This window comes from Drosophila pseudoobscura, chromosome X (genome assembly GCF_009870125.1).
Source record: "Drosophila pseudoobscura strain MV-25-SWS-2005 chromosome X, UCI_Dpse_MV25, whole genome shotgun sequence".
Classification (NCBI taxonomy): Eukaryota; Metazoa; Arthropoda; class Insecta; order Diptera; family Drosophilidae; genus Drosophila; species Drosophila pseudoobscura.
The window spans coordinates 32,978,592-32,994,710 of record NC_046683.1 but is presented as its reverse complement, the minus strand read 5'-3'; the positions used below and the strand labels follow the sequence as shown (position 1 = coordinate 32,994,710).

The 16,119-nt window shown below is 46.7% G+C and overlaps 1 long non-coding RNA gene across 1 annotated transcript; it reads left to right on the top strand.

Moving 5' to 3' along the window:
• The first annotated feature begins 12,664 nt into the window (after nt 1-12,664).
• Nucleotides 12,665-13,730, top strand: LOC117184756 (uncharacterized). The gene is made up of 2 exons (XR_004470200.1): nt 12,665-13,069; nt 13,128-13,730. It is a non-coding gene; the product is annotated as an uncharacterized lncRNA (long non-coding RNA).
• The last annotated feature ends 2,389 nt before the right edge of the window (nt 13,731-16,119 follow it).

Below are 16,119 nucleotides of genomic sequence, written 5' to 3'. Positions count from 1 at the left end.
CATGGTGGCACCCATATTGGTGCTTATGCCCAAAATTTGCGATCCTGCCACATTTCCTGGAGCGTGGATGCTATATATGTGCGGTGGTGCAGTATACGTGCCAGTGCTGAATAGGGAAGGGTTCTATATAAGTGCAGGTGCCATATAGTTGCGGAGTTCCACTTTTTTGAGGCTAGAGTGCCGTATTGTGGCTAGTGCCCAAGATGTGCGATCTTGCCACATTTCCTGGAGCGTGGGTGATATATAGGTGCGGTGATTCAATATACATGCCAGTGCTGGATAGGGAAGGGTTCTATATAAGTGCAGGTGCCATATAGTTGCGGAGGTTCTACATTTTTGAGGCTAGAGTGCCATATTGTTGCTAGAGCCAAAGATGTGCGATCTTGCCACATTTCCTGGAGCGTTTGTGCTATCTAGGTGCGGTGGTTCAGTATACATGCCAGTGCTGGATAGGGAAGGGTTCTATATAAGTGCAGGTGCCATATAGTTGCGGAGGTTCCACTTCCTTGGGGCTATATTGCCATATTGGTGCTTATTCCCAAACTATGCGATCCTGCCACATTTCCTGGAGCGTGGATGCTATATAGGTGCGGTGGTTCAGTATACATGCCAGTGCTGGATAGGGAAGGGTTCTATATAAGTGCAGGTGCCATATAGTTGCGGAGGTTCCACTTTTTTGGGGCTATATTGCCATATTGGTGCTTATGCCCAAAATATGCGATCCTGCCACATTTCCTGGAACGTGGATGCTATATAGGTGCGGTGGTTCAGTATACATGCCAGTGCTGGATAGGGAAGGGTTCTATATAAGTGCAGGTGCCATATAGTTGCGGAGGTTCCACTTTTTTAGGGCTATATTGCCATATTGGTGCTTATGCCCAAGATGTGCGATCCCTCACATTTCCTGGAGCGTGGATGCTATATAGGTGCGGTGGTGCAGTATACATGCCAGTGCTGGATAGGGAAGGGTTCTATATAAGTGCAGGTGCCATATAGTTGCAGAGTTCCACTTTTTTGAGGCTAGAGTGCCGTATTGTTGCTAGTGCCCAAGATGTGCCATCTTGCCACATTTCCTGGTGGCATGGTGGCACCCATATTGGTGCTTATGCCCAAAATTTGCGATCCTGCCACATTTCCTGGAGCGTGGATGCTATATATGTGCGGTGGTGCAGTATACGTGCCAGTGCTGAATAGGGAAGGGTTCTATATAAGTGCAGGTGCCATATAGTTGCGGAGGTTCCACTTTGTTGGGGCTATATTGCCATATTGGTGCTTATGCCCAAGATGTGCGATCCCTCACATTTCCTGGAGCGTGGATGCTATATAGGTGCGGTGGTGCAGTATACATGCCAGTGCTGGATAGGGAAGGGTTCTATATAAGTGCAGGTGCCATATAGTTGCAGAGTTCCACTTTTTTGAGGCTAGAGTGCCATATTGTTGCTAGAGCCAAAGATGTGCGATCTTGCCACATTTCCTGGAGCGCTTGTGCTATCTAGGTGCGGTGGTTCAGTATACATGCCAGTGCTGGATAGGGAAGGGTTCTATATAAGTGCAGGTGCCATATAGTTGCAGAGTTCCACTTTTTTGAGGCTAGAGTGCCGTATTGTTGCTAGTGCCCAAGATGTGCCATCTTGCCACATTTCCTGGTGGCATGGTGGCACCCATATTGGTGCTTATGCCCAAAATTTGCGATCCTGCCACATTTCCTGGAGCGTGGATGCTATATATGTGCGGTGGTGCAGTATACGTGCCAGTGCTGAATAGGGAAGGGTTCTATATAAGTGCAGGTGCCATATAGTTGCGGAGGTTCCACTTTGTTGGGGCTATATTGCCATATTGGTGCTTATGCCCAAAATATGCGATCCTGCCACATTTCCTGGAGCGTGGATGCTATTTAGGTGCGGTGATTCAATATACATGCAAGTGCTGTATAGGGAAGGGTTTTATATAAGTGCAGGTGCCATATAGTTGCGGAGGTTCCACTTTTTTGGGGCTATATTGCCATATTGGTGCTTATGCCCAAAATATGCGATCCTGCCACATTTCCTGGAGCGTGGATGCTATATAGGTGCGGTGGTGCAGTATACATGCCAGTGCTGGATAGGGAAGGGTTCTATATAAGTGCAGGTGCCATATAGTTGCTGAGGTTCCACTTCTTTGGGGCTATATTGCCATATTGGTGCTTATGCCCAAAATATGGAGCGTGGATGCTATATAGGTGCGGTGGTTCAGTATACATGCCAGTGCTGGATAGGGAAGGGTTCTATATAAGTGCAGGTGCCATATAGTTGCGGAGTTCCACTTTTTGAGGCTAGAGTGCCGTATTGGTGCTTATGCCCAAAATATGCGATCCTGCCACATTTCCTGGAGCGTGGATGCTATATAGGTGCGGTGGTTCAGTATACATGCCAGTGCTGGATAGGGAAGGGTTCTATATAAGTGCAGGTGCCATATAGTTGCGGAGGTTCCACTTCTTTGGGGCTATATTGCCATATTGGTGCTTATGCCCAAGATGTGCGATTTTGCCACATTTCCTGGAGCGTGGGTGCTATATAGGTGCGGTGGTTCAGTATACATGCCAGTGCTGGATAGGGAAGGGTTCTATATAAGTGCAGGTGCCATATAGTTGCGGAGGTTCCACTTTTTTGGGGCTATATTGCCATATTGGTGCTTATGCCCAAAATATGCGATCCTGCCACATTTCCTGGAGCGTGGATTCTATATAGGTGCGGTGGTTCAGTATACATGCCAGTGCTGGATAGGGAAGGGTTCTATATAAGTGCAGGTGCCATATAGTTGCGGAGGTTCCACTTCTTTGGGGCTATATTGCCATATTGGTGCTTATGCCCAAAATATGCGATCCTGCCACATTTCCTGGAGCGTGGATGCTATATAGGTGCGGTGGTTCGGTATACATGCCAGTGCTGGATAGGGAATATTCTATATAAGTGCAGGTGCCATATAGTTGCGGAGTTCCACTTTTTTGAGGCTAGAGTGCCGTATTGTTGCTAGTGCCCAAGATGTGCGATCCTTCCACATTTCCTGGAGCGTGGATGCTATATAGGTGCGGTGGTTCAGTATACATGCCAGTGCTGGATAGGGAAGGGTTCTATATAAGTGCAGGTGCCATATAGTTGCGGAGTTCCACTTTTTTGAGGCTAGAGTGCCGTATTGTTGCTAGTGCCCAAGATGTGCGATCTTGCCACATTTCCTGGAGCGTGGGTGATATATAGCTGCGGTGATTCAATATACATGCCAGTGCTGGATAGGGAAGGGTTCTATATAAGTGCAGGTGCCATATAGTTGCGGAGTTCCACTTTTTTGAGGCTAGAGTGCCGTATTGTTGCTAGTGCCCAAGATGTGCGATCTTGCCACATTTCCTGGAGCGTGGGTGATATATAGGTGCGGTGATTCAATATACATGCCAGTGCTGGATAGGGAAGGGTTCTATATAAGTGCAGGTGCCATATAGTTGCGGAGGTTCCACTTTTTTGGGGCTATATTGCCATATTGGTGCTTATGCCCAAAATATGCGATCCTGCCACATTTCCTGGAGCGTGGATGCTATATAGGTGCGGTGGTTCAGTATACATGCCAGTGCTGGATAGGGAAGGGTTCTATATAAGTGAAGGTGCCATATAGTTGCGGAGGTTCTACATTTTTGAGGCTAGAGTGCCATATTGTTGCTAGAGCCAAAGATGTGCGATCTTGCCACATTTCCTGGAGCGTTTGTGCTATCTAGGTGCGGTGGTTCAGTATACATGCCAGTGCTGGATAGGGAAGGGTTCTATATAAGTGCAGGTGCCATATAGTTGCGGAGGTTCCACTTCCTTGGGGCTATATTGCCATATTGGTGCTTATTCCCAAAATATGCGATCCTGCCACATTTCCTGGAGCGTGGATGCTATATAGGTGCGGTGGTTCAGTATACATGCCAGTGCTGGATAGGGAAGGGTTCTATATAAGTGCAGGTGCCATATAGTTGCGGAGGTTCCACTTTTTTGGGGCTATATTGCCATATTGGTGCTTATGCCCAAAATATGCGATCCTGCCACATTTCCTGGAACGTGGATGCTATATAGGTGCGGTGGTTCAGTATACATGCCAGTGCTGGATAGGGAAGGGTTCTATATAAGTGCAGGTGCCATATAGTTGCGGAGGTTCCACTTTTTTAGGGCTATATTGCCATATTGGTGCTTATGCCCAAGATGTGCGATCCCTCACATTTCCTGGAGCGTGGATGCTATATAGGTGCGGTGGTTCAGTATACATGCCAGTGCTGGATAGGGAAGGGTTCTATATAAGTGCAGGTGCCATATAGTTGCAGAGTTCCACTTTTTTGAGGCTAGAGTGCCGTATTGTTGCTAGTGCCTAAGATGTGCCATCTTGCCACATTTCCTGGTGGCATGGTGGCACCCATATTGGTGCTTATGCCCAAAATATGCGATCCTGCCACATTTCCTGGAGCGTGGATGCTATTTAGGTGCGGTGGTGCAGTATACATGCCAGTGCTGGATAGGGAAGGGTTCTATATAAGTGCAGGTGCCATATAGTTGCGGAGGTTCCACTTTTTTGGGGCTATATTGCCATATTGGTGCTTATGCCCAAAATATGCGATCCTGCCACATTTCCTGGAGCGTGGATGCTATATAGGTGCGGTGGTGCAGTATACATGCCAGTGCTGGATAGGGAAGGGTTCTATATAAGTGCAGGTGCCATATAGTTGCTGAGGTTCCACTTTTTGAGGCTAGAGTGCCGTATTGGTGCTTATGCCCAAAATATGCGATCCTGCCACATTTCCTGGAGCGTGGATGCTATATAGGTGCGGTGGTACAGTATACATGCCAGTGCTGGATAGGGAAGGGTTCCATATAAGTGCAGGTGCCATATAGTTGCGGAGTTCCACTTTTTGAGGCTAGAGTGCCGTATTGGTGCTTATGCCCAAAATATGCGATCCTGCCACATTTCCTGGAGCGTGGATGCTATATAGGTGCGGTGGTACAGTATACATGCCAGTGCTGGATAGGGAAGGGTTCCATATAAGTGCAGGTGCCATATAGTTGCGGAGGTTCCACTTCTTTGGGGCTATATTGCCATATTGGTGCTTATGCCCAAGATGTGCGATCCCTCACATTTCCTGGAGCGTGGATGCTATATAGGTGCGGTGGTGCAGTATACATGCCAGTGCTGGATAGGGAAGGGTTCTATATAAGTGCAGGTGCCATATAGTTGCAGAGTTCCACTTTTTTGAGGCTAGAGTGCCGTATTGTTGCTAGTGCCCAAGATGTGCGATCTTGCCACATTTCCTGGTGGCATGGTGGCACCCATATTGGTGCTTATGCCCAAAATTTGTGATCCTGCCACATTTCCTGAAGCATGGATGCTACATAGGTGCGGTGGTTCAGTATACATGCCAGTGCTGGATAGGGAAGGGTTCTATATAAGTGCAGGTTTCATATAATTTCGGAGGTTCCACTTTTTTAGGGCTATATTGCCATATTGGTGCTTATGCCCAAAATTTGCGAACCTGCCAAATTTCCTAGAGCGTGGGTGCTATAAAGGTGCGGTGGTTCAGTATACATGCCAGTGCTGGATAGTGAAGGGTTATATATAAGTGCAGGTGCCATATAGTTGCGGAGGTTCCACTTTTTTGGGGCTAGAGTGCCATATTGTTGCTAGTGCCCAAGAAGTGCGATCCTGCCACATTTCCTGGAGCGTGGATGCTATATAGGTGCGGTGGTTCAGTATACATGCCAGTGCTGGATAGGGAGGTGTTCTATATAAGTGCAGGTGCCATATAGTTGCGGAGGTTCCACTTTTTTGGGGCTATATTGCCATATTGGTGCTTATGCCCAAAATATGCGATCCTGCCACATTTCCTGGAGCGTGGATGCTATATAGGTGCGGTGGTGCAGTATACATGCCAGTGCTGGATAGGGAAGGGTTCTATATAAGTGCAGGTGCCATATAGTTGCGGAGGTTCCACTTCTTTGGGGCTATATTGCCATATTGGTGCTTATGCCCAAAATATGCGATCCTGCCACATTTCCTGGAGCGTGGATGCTATTAAGGTGCGGTGGTGCAGTATACATGCCAGTGCTGGATAGGGAAGGGTTCTATATAAGTGCAGGTGCCATATAGTTGCGGAGGTTCCACTTCTTTGGGGCTATATTGCCATATTGGTGCTTATGCCCAAAATATGCGATCCTGCCACATTTCCTGGAGCGTGGATGCTATATAGGTGCGGTGGTGCAGTATACATGCCAGTGCTGGATAGGGAAGTGTTCTATATAAGTGGAGGTGCCATATAGTTGCTGAGGTTCCACTTCTTTGGGGCTATATTGCCATATTGGTGCTTATGCCCAAAATATGCGATCCTGCCACATTTCCTGGAGCGTGGATGCTATATAGGTGCGGTGGTTCAGTATACATGCCAGTGCTGGATAGGGAAGGGTTCTATATAAGTGCAGGTGCCATATAGTTGCGGAGTTCCACTTTTTGAGGCTAGAGTGCCGTATAGGTGCTTATGCCCAAAATATGCGATCCTGCCACATTTCCTGGAGCGTGGATGCTATATAGGTGCGGTGGTGCAGTATACATGCCAGTGCTGGATAGGGAAGGGTTCTATATAAGTGCAGGTGCCATATAGTTGCGGAGGTTCCACTTCTTTGGGGCTATATTGCCATATTGGTGCTTATGCCCAAAATATGCGATCCTGCCACATTTCCTGGAGCGTGGATGCTATATAGGTGCGGTGGTTCAGTATACATGCCAGTGCTGGATAGGGAAGGGTTCTATATAAGTGCAGGTGCCATATAGTTGCAGAGTTCCACTTTTTTGAGGCTAGAGTGCCGTATTGTTGCTAGTGCCCAAGATGTGCGATCTTGCCACATTTCCTGGTGGCATGGTGGCACCCATATTGGTGCTTATGCCCAAAATTTGTGATCCTGCCACATTTCCTGAAGCATGGATGCTACATAGGTGCGGTGGTTCAGTATACATGCCAGTGCTGGATAGGGAAGGGTTCTATATAAGTGCAGGTTTCATATAATTTCGGAGGTTCCACTTTTTTAGGGCTATATTGCCATATTGGTGCTTATGCCCAAAATTTGCGAACCTGCCAAATTTCCTAGAGCGTGGGTGCTATAAAGGTGCGGTGGTTCAGTATACATGCCAGTGCTGGATAGTGAAGGGTTATATATAAGTGCAGGTGCCATATAGTTGCGGAGGTTCCACTTTTTTGGGGCTAGAGTGCCATATTGTTGCTAGTGCCCAAGAAGTGCGATCCTGCCACATTTCCTGGAGCGTGGATGCTATATAGGTGCGGTGGTTCAGTATACATGCCAGTGCTGGATAGGGAGGTGTTCTATATAAGTGCAGGTGCCATATAGTTGCGGAGGTTCCACTTCTTTGGGGCTATATTGCCATATTGGTGCTTATGCCCAAAATATGCGATCCAGCCACATTTCCTGGAGCGTGGATGCTATATAGGTGCGGTAGTTCAGTATACATGCCAGTGCTGGATAGGGAAGGGTTCTATATAAGTGCAGGTTTCATATAATTTCGGAGGTTCCACTTTTTTAGGGCTATATTGCCATATTGGTGCTTATGCCCAAAATTTGCGAACCTGCCAAATTTCCTAGAGCGTGGGTGCTATAAAGGTGCGGTGGTTCAGTATACATGCCAGTGCTGGATAGTGAAGGGTTATATATAAGTGCAGGTGCCATATAGTTGCGGAGGTTCCACTTTTTTGGGGCTAGAGTGCCATATTGTTGCTGGTGCCCAAGAAGTGCGATCCTGCCACATTTCCTGGAGCGTGGATGCTATATAGGTGCGGTGGTTCAGTATACATGCCAGTGCTGGATAGGGAGGTGTTCTATATAAGTGCAGGTGCCATATAGTTGCTGAGGTTCCACTTCTTTGGGGCTATATTGCCATATTGGTGCTTATGCCCAAAATATGCGATCCTGCCACATTTCCTGGAGCGTGGATGCTATATAGGTGCGGTGGTTCAGTATACATGCCAGTGCTGGATAGGGAGGTGTTCTATATAAGTGCAGGTGCCATATAGTTGCGGAGGTTCCACTTCTTTGGGGCTATATTGCCATATTGGTGCTTATGCCCAAAATATGCGATCCAGCCACATTTCCTGGAGCGTGGATGCTATATAGGTGCGGTAGTTCAGTATACATGCCAGTGCTGGATAGGGAGGTGTTCTATATAAGTGCAGGTGCCATATAGTTGCGGAGGTTCCACTTCTTTGGGGCTATATTGCCATATTGGTGCTTATGCCCAAAATATGCGATCCAGCCACATTTCCTGGAGCGTGGATGCTATATAGGTGCGGTAGTTCAGTATACATGCCAGTGCTGGATAGGGAAGGGTTCTATATAAGTGCAGGTGCCATATAGTTGCGGAGGTTCCACTTCTTTGGGGCTATATTGCCATATTGGTGCTTATGCCCAAAATATGCGATCCTGCCACATTTCCTGGAGCGTGGATGCTATATAGGTCCGGTGGTGCAGTATACATGCCAGTGCTGGATAGGGAAGGGTTCTATATAAGTGCAGGTGCCATATAGTTGCGGAGGTTCTACATTTTTGAGGCTAGAGTGCCATATTGTTGCTAGAGCCAAAGATGTGCGATCTTGCCACATTTCCTGGAGCGATTGTGCTATCTAGGTGCGGTGGTTCAGTATACATGCCAGTGCTGGATAGTGAAGGGTTATATATAAGTGCAGGTGCCATATAGTTGCGGAGGTTCCACTTTTTTGGGGCTATAGTGCCATATTGTTGCTAGTGCCCAAGAAGTGCGATCCTGCCACATTTCCTGGAGCGTGGATGCTATATAGGTGCGGTGGTGCAGTATACATGCCAGTGCTGGATAGGGAAGGGTTCTATATAAGTGCAGGTGCCATATAGTTGCTGAGGTTCCACTTCTTTGGGGCTATATTGCCATATTGGTGCTTATGCCCAAAATATGCGATCCTGCCACATTTCCTGGAGCGTGGATGCTATATAGGTGCGGTGGTTCAGTATACATGCCAGTGCTGGATAGGGAAGGGTTCTATATAAGTGCATGTGCCATATAGTTGCTGAGGTTCCACTTCTTTGGGGCTATATTGCCATATTGGTGCTTATGCCCAAAATATGCGATCCTGCCACATTTCCTGGAGCGTGGATGCTATATAGGTGCGGTGGTTCAGTATACATGCCAGTGCTGGATAGGGAAGGGTTCTATATAAGTGCAGGTGCCATATAGTTGCGGAGGTTCCACTTCTTTGGGGCTATATTGCCATATTTGTGCTTATGCCCAAGATGTGCGATTTTGCCACATTTCCTGGAGCGTGGGTGCTATATAGGTGCGGTGGTTCAGTATACATGCCAGTGCTGGATAGGGAAGGGTTCTATATAAGTGCAGGTGCCATATAGTTGCGGAGGTTCCACTTTTTTGGGGCTATATTGCCATATTGGTGCTTATGCCCAAAATATGCGATCCTGCCACATTTCCTGGAGCGTGGATGCTATATAGGTGCGGTGGTTCAGTATACATGCCAGTGCTGGATAGGGAAGGGTTCTATATAAGTGAAGGTGCCATATAGTTGCGGAGGTTCTACATTTTTGAGGCTAGAGTGCCATATTGTTGCTAGAGCCAAAGATGTGCGATCTTGCCACATTTCCTGGAGCGTTTGTGCTATCTAGGTGCGGTGGTTCAGTATACATGCCAGTGCTGGATAGGGAAGGGTTCTATATAAGTGCAGGTGCCATATAGTTGCGGAGGTTCCACTTCCTTGGGGCTATATTGCCATATTGGTGCTTATTCCCAAAATATGCGATCCTGCCACATTTCCTAGAGCGTGGGTGCTATAAAGGTGCGGTGGTTCAGTATACATGCCAGTGCTGGATAGTGAAGGGTTATATATAAGTGCAGGTGCCATATAGTTGCGGAGGTTCCACTTTTTTGGGGCTAGAGTGCCATATTGTTGCTAGTGCCCAAGAAGTGCGATCCTGCCACATTTCCTGGAGCGTGGATGCTATATAGGTGCGGTGGTTCAGTATACATGCCAGTGCTGGATGGGGAGGTGTTCTATATAAGTGCAGGTGCCATATAGTTGCGGAGGTTCCACTTCTTTGGGGCTATATTGCCATATTGGTGCTTATGCCCAAAATATGCGATCCAGCCACATTTCCTGGAGCGTGGATGCTATATAGGTGCGGTAGTTCAGTATACATGCCAGTGCTGGATAGGGAAGGGTTCTATATAAGTGCAGGTGCCATATAGTTGCGGAGGTTCCACTTCTTTGGGGCTATATTGCCATATTGGTGCTTATGCCCAAAATATGCGATCCTGCCACATTTCCTAGAGCGTGGGTTCCAGATCGTTGCGGTGATTCAATATACATGCAAGTGCTGTATAGGAAAGGTTTCTATATAAATGCAGGTGTCATATAATTTCGGAGGTTCCACTTTTTTAGGGCTATATTGCCATATTGGTGCTTATGCCCAAAATATGCATTCCTGCCAAATTTCCTAGAGCGTGGGTGCTATATAGGTGCGGTGGTTCAGTATACATGCCAGTGCTGGATAGTGAGGGGTTGTATATAAGTGCAGGTGCCATATAGTTGCGGAGGTTCCACTTTTTTGGGGCTAGAGTGCCATATTGTTGCTAGTGCCCAAGAAGTGCGATCCTGCCACATTTCCTGGAGCGTGGGTGCTATATAGGTTCGGTGGTTCAGTATACATGCCAGTGCTGGATAGGGAGGTGTTCTATATAAGTGCAGGTGCCATATAGTTGCGGAGGTTCCACTTCTTTGAGGCTAGAGTGCCATATTGGTGCTTATGCCCAAAATATGCGGTCCTGCCACATTTCCTGGAGCGTGGATGCTATATAGGTGCGGTGGTTCAGTATTCATGCCAGTGCCGGATAGGGAAGGGTTCTATATAAGTGCAGGTGCCATATAGTTGCGGGGGTCCACTTTTTTGGGGCTATATTGCCATATTGGTGCTTATGCCCAAGATGTGCGAACCTGCCACATTTCCTGGAGCGTGGGTGCTATATAGGTGCGGTGGTTCAGTATACATGCCAGTGCTGGATAGGGAAGGGTTCTATATAAGTGCAGGTGCCATATAGTTGCGGAGTTCCACTTTTTGAGGCTAGAGTGCCTTATTATTGCTAGTGCCCAGGATGTGCGAACTTGCCACATTTCCTGGAGCGTGGGTGTTATATAGGTTCGGTGATCCAATATACATGCAAGTTCTGTATGGGGACGGGTTCTATATAAGTGCAGGTGCCATATAGTTGCGGAGGTTCCACTTTTTTGGGGCTATATTGCCATATTGGTGCTTATGCCCAAAATATGCGATCCTGCCACATTTCCTGGAGCGTGGACGCTATATAGGTGCGGTGGTGCAGTATACATGCCAGTGCTGGATAGGGAAGGGTTCTATATAAGTGCAGGTGCCATATAGTTGCGGAGTTCCACTTTTTGAGGCTAGAGTGCCGTATTGGTGCTTATGCCCAAAATATGCGATCCTGCCACATTTCCTGGAGCGTGGATGCTATATAGGTGCGGTGGTGCAGTATACATGCCAGTGCTGGATAGGGAAGGGTTCTATATAAGTGCAGGTGCCATATAGTTGCGGAGGTTCCACTTCTTTGGGGCTATATTGCCATATTGGTGCTTATGCCCAAGATGTGCGATCCCTCACATTTCCTGGAGCGTGGATGCTATATAGGTGCGGTGGTTCAGTATACATGCCAGTGCTGGATAGGGAAGGGTTCTATATAAGTGCAGGTGCCATATAGTTGCAGAGTTCCACTTTTTTGAGGCTAGAGTGCCGTATTGTTGCTAGTGCCTAAGATGTGCCATCTTGCCACATTTCCTGGTGGCATGGTGGCACCCATATTGGTGCTTATGCCCAAAATATGCGATCCTGCCACATTTCCTGGAGCGTGGATGCTATTTAGGTGCGGTGGTGCAGTATACATGCCAGTGCTGGATAGGGAAGGGTTCTATATAAGTGCAGGTGCCATATAGTTGCGGAGGTTCCACTTTTTTGGGGCTATATTGCCATATTGGTGCTTATGCCCAAAATATGCGATCCTGCCACATTTCCTGGAGCGTGGATGCTATATAGGTGCGGTGGTGCAGTATACATGCCAGTGCTGGATAGGGAAGGGTTCTATATAAGTGCAGGTGCCATATAGTTGCTGAGGTTCCACTTCTTTGGGGCTATATTGCCATATTGGTGCTTATGCCCAAAATATGCGATCCTGCCACATTTCCTGGAGCGTGGATGCTATATAGGTGCGGTGGTTCAGTATACATGCCAGTGCTGGATAGGGAAGGGTTCTATATAAGTGCAGGTGCCATATAGTTGCGGAGTTCCACTTTTTGAGGCTAGAGTGCCGTATTGGTGCTTATGCACAAAATATGCGATCCTGCCACATTTCCTGGAGCGTGGATGCTATATAGGTGCGGTGGTACAGTATACATGCCAGTGCTGGATAGGGAAGGGTTTGTAATATTCGACGCTTGTCGTGCCGTGTATTTGAATTATGAACGGCTAACTCCCAAAATTACAGCCTAAAACTAGGCAGGAAAAAAATTCGAGTTGCAGAGCTTGTGAGCTTTAACCATACATAGAGTATCAGCTGTTTTGCGACCAAGTGGCAACACTAAGATATGCAATTTTTCTGCTTTGCACTATATTTCATTAAATATTGCTGTGGCTGGATTCTGTATAACAGAAAAAGACCATAGAAGGTGTGGAAAAAACGTGGGTTGCTGTACCTAGTAGTCCCAGCCTCTGTCTTTTTTACCTCGTGGCCGTCAGAGTGACCGGCAGTGAAAAAAAGAAGTCTGCTTGAGCTGACCCAGTTCTCTAAACAAGGTCAAGCCCAAAGTCAAAGCCTAGTGCAAGTGCCAAGTGCGGCTCAAAGTGATCATTGAATTTGAGTGGACGCGCCAGTTATATATCGCCAATACTGGGGCAGCCGGTCGACCATTTGGAAACGAGCGCCCCCAGTGTATCAACATTTTTCGAAACAGTGGTGCAATTCTGTTGAGGTAATTATCCACCCAGCTGCAGCGACCCGTTGAAAAATGTTCTGTTCTTTCCGTGTAGGATTAGCACCACTAGTATCTACGTATTGAAACGCTGGTCTAGAAGATACGGATTGGTTATTCCCGGAGACCTCTTGGCCACGTGCCCGTACCCCCGTTCGGTAGCCGAGGGCATGGACTTGCTCCTCAAGTAAACCCGATCGGTGTGCTCTGCAATCTTCGCCTGGACACGTTCGACCCATGGGGATGAGCTGAGTGACTCTTCAAATAAACCAGTCACCCCACGAGCAATCCAGTGTGCGAGGGTACCTAACCTCACGCCGCAGATGGACCGCGGTCATTGACCCCTGGCATCGGAAGCAGCTGATGTTACCTGCGCCCGGTACAATCGTGTGCCACCTTCAGACCTCGAGTAGGAACTCGGTCTCCAGCCGGGAAGCATCGAACCCGCATCGGATTTAGTGATATTCTCTATCTTTCTTTCGAAATTAGACCCGATATGCGAAACCCTGTTTTTTTTTTTAGCCGCTTTCTGTTTAACAATGTTCTTTTGATACGGCAAAAATGTGCAAAAGCCAAGTAAATACGGTATAAACCAAAAGGGAATTCCTGTCCATGGGCTAAGTCGAACTTGAACAAATGAGTAGTGTATTAATACCAATTATTTTTACAGTTTTTGATTTTGGTTGCCACGCATTCATCTCATCATCTATGCAGATACTCATCACAATCACACACATCATCATACTCATCCACCCATCAAATCACCTCATCCAACACACAACGAAAGATCTTTCTGCGTGGGAGTCAAAGTTATTAATCGTCTCGTAAGTGATTATAAGAGAAAAAAAAAAAAAAACAAGTAAGCCATCTGAAAAGAATGAATGTGCGGTAACTATTCGTTGGTCTTCAACCATGATCACGGTTTTACACACGTATTACTCATGCCTTTAAACGACTTTCCATATACCCGATTTTTGTCTGGTTTTGGCACTGCCCAAGTACCGTAATGACATATGACGTTTCCTTGTTCATATGATGAACACGTACCTATTTCTTGCCTTTATCTATACATACTACTAATCATTTTTATAGATTTAAGAACCTTATACGCTACCTCGCCCCTATGATACTCTTAATACTAGTAATACCCTATAAATGTAAGACGATACCGAATAGCAGGCTTATATTAGGGACTAGATCCTATTAGCGTTAGGTTTGATAGGAGTTTAAATGAAGAATTATGGATTGTTTAAATAAAGTAGTTTTGGAAATGAACCGTGGCTAAATAGATTATATCGGAACCATGCAACCTCGAAAAACGGAGATGTGACCCACCGCAGTCTTTGTTGGAGGGATCCTGACGATTAATAGGTGGCCCTGAAGGATCATGGTAGGGTGGGCGTTCTCGCCAATGGGCGATACCGCAGCCGACAAAGATCTGACCGGTGATCTTCTTCGTTCACGTGTACATGCTGATCTGTCCCTTTGACCCCCCTGTATCCCGTTTCCTAGTATCCTTTCCCTACTCGTACGCGATTTTTTTTTATAAATTCTTATCTCGACCATTTGCCAGAGCTATAAATGGGTAGTAAAATTTCCTTCATGCCCACACCCCGCCGACCAGAGACAAAAGCCGAAGCCAGCGCGTACTTCCTACTCCCGTTTACTTATCATCAGCTCCTCGACCCTGTACGTTGTATGCTACAGGTAAAGACAAATTTTAAATGGCAATTGGTTCGAAAAGTCTGTCACGATTTTATGGCAGGGTTTCGTAAAGAATTTGTAAATTTGGCGCCCAACGTGGGGCCCTTCTTCGGCTTGCCCCGACCAAGAAAGTTTTATAAAGTCATCAACACCAATGCGAGCTGCATCTCAATGCAGTGGCACAAGACTTATTCCTTCATCCATTAATTCCCAACAGATATACATGGTCGTGCATTGTCTGGGTGATTGACTTCGAGTAGCTGGATTGCGTAGCAGTTTCTAAAAGACTTTAAAGCCCCGCGCTCGAGGTTAATCAAATTACTAGGCATAGTAACGAACCTGTAGTATCTGGCCGGATAGGCCACTCCGCTAAATAGCGCGTTCTAATGTTTCGGTCGGATTTAGGTTTCAAAGTGGATTAGCTCTACTGCCTACCCACCAAGATGGGAGCGTGTTGTTTGGGGGATGAACTTGTCCATACCATTGCTGATCATTGTCTGCCGTTTTGGCCTGGATCAGGTTAGTCAGTGGTTTAGAGCTACGGCCTGCCCGCGAACGAAGGCAATAGAATCGGAGATGGTATATTTCCTGGGTCAGCATAACCTTGTCTTCTCCTTCAGTTTTTCTATTGTTGTTCCGTTTTTTTTTGTTTGACAGACGTAGGTGGAATGGCTCTACTGTATTGTGGTTCTGGACGACCTACAGTTTTTGCGACCTACAGTATAAGTAGAGGGCCATCGGTTTGTCAGGGTTTCGGATTGCTCGGATATCCGTCAGTGGTGTAGAACTACCGAACGGTCCCAGTTCATCCGATGACTCATTGTACTGATTGTTGATTGTTAATAATATCACCAGAGTCAGTGGGGGACACACTCCTATTAGACGAATGTTGCATGGTTTCCGAATTTTGTGGATACAGAGTAGATATATCGATCGTTAAAAGTTAATAATCGAGAGTAGAAAAGAAAATCATATATTAGTAAAATTAGGATAGGATGTCATTGGATTGGAGTTTTGACGAGATCGATCAAAACGACCATTCCGATATTATCTGTTGTATTTGCGTAAGACAGGTAGAATATCGGACACAGCTTTTAAGAACAAGTTGTAACCACGTATTTCATTTAGTGTGTTTTAATACGAGAAGAGGTGAAAAGACCGTGTGCCCGGCGTGCAACAAGCCCCTACAATCATCTGCTCCTAGCTTAGCTGAGGAATTAGCCGTAGCGCAGGCGTCCGCCTCGAACGTAGAGTCTTCTCAGCTTCGAATGAGAACCAGATCACAGCGTGTGACAGCAGGTCCAGCTGCGAATACTGAAAATTTACCTTCCGTTGGTCCAACTGAA